Source organism: Colobus angolensis, unplaced genomic scaffold (assembly GCF_000951035.1).
Source record: "Colobus angolensis palliatus isolate OR3802 unplaced genomic scaffold, Cang.pa_1.0 Scaffold42, whole genome shotgun sequence".
In the NCBI taxonomy this organism is placed as follows: Eukaryota; Metazoa; Chordata; class Mammalia; order Primates; family Cercopithecidae; genus Colobus; species Colobus angolensis.
This window is the reverse complement of record NW_012117599.1, coordinates 3360915-3362212: the sequence shown is the minus strand read 5'-3', so window position 1 is coordinate 3362212 and position 1298 is coordinate 3360915.

Sequence of the window (1298 nt, the reverse complement as noted above, 5' to 3'; positions counted from 1 at the left end):
GAGATTGCACCACTGCACTCCAGCCTGGGAGATACAGCGAGACTCCATCTCAAAATAAATAAATAAATAAAAATAAATAAAAATATAAATAAAACCATTACTCCACTCTTCCTATTAGAAAAAATCTTGCTCCTTAGAAGCTTGTGATATGAGCCACCATGGCCCTGGCTTGTCCTTTCAGATCTCCTGGATCCTCTTTTTCAATGAAAACGTTCACACTTGTCTCAAAGTCTTATTCTTGAGTTTGTCATGCTGAGTGGGTTCAATGTCCATTTAGATGGCTGGATTCAATTCTCTGGCCTCTCCTTTTTTTGTGTGTTTTTTACTCATAAGAAAGTATGTATTTTGTAAAAGTTTTATTTTTAATTTAAACATAAGAATTGCGTAGATTTATAGGATAAGCTGTGTAATGATCAAATCAGGGTATTTAGCATATCCATCACCTCAAATACTTATCATTTCCTTGTGATGATAATACTAAATAGCTTCCCTTTTAGATATTTTGCAATATACAATACAATATTGTTGAATATAGTCACTGCAGTGTGCAATAGGACACCAGAACTTATTCCTCCTATCTAGCTATAATTTTGCACTCAACCACTCTCTCTCCAGTCCTCCCCAGCCTGTAGTAGCCACTATTCTGCTCTGTACTTCTATGAGATTGCCTTTTTTTTTTTCTCTTTTTTTTTTCTTGAGATGGAGTCTCACTCTGTCTCCTAGGCTGGAGTACAGTGGCAGGATCTCGGCTCACTGCAACCTCTACCTTCCGGTTTCAAGCAATTCTCCTGCCTCAGCTTCCTGAGTAGCTGGGATTAGAGGTGCCCACCACCATGCCCAGCTAAGTTTTGTATTTTTCGTAGAGATGAGGTTTCACCATGTTGGCCAGGCTGGTCTCGAACTCCTGACTCAGGTAATCTGCCTGCCTCGGCCTCCCAAAGTGTTGGGATTACAGGCATGAGCCACCACACCTGGCCATTACATGAGATTAACATTTTTAGATTTCACAAATGGGTGAGATCATATGATTTTGTCCTTCTGTGCCTTATTAGTTCCTTAATGTCCTTTAGGTTCATCATGTTGCTGCAAATGACAGGGTTTCATGCTTTTTAATGACACAGTATTATTCCATTGTGCATATATACTGCATTTTCTTTATCCACTCATGTGTTGATGCACACAGGATGATTCTGTATCTTGGCTATTATAAATAATGCTGCAGTAAACATGGGAGTATCTATTTCACTTTGACGTGTTCATTTTCTTTGGAAACATACCCAACAGTGAGATATCTGGGT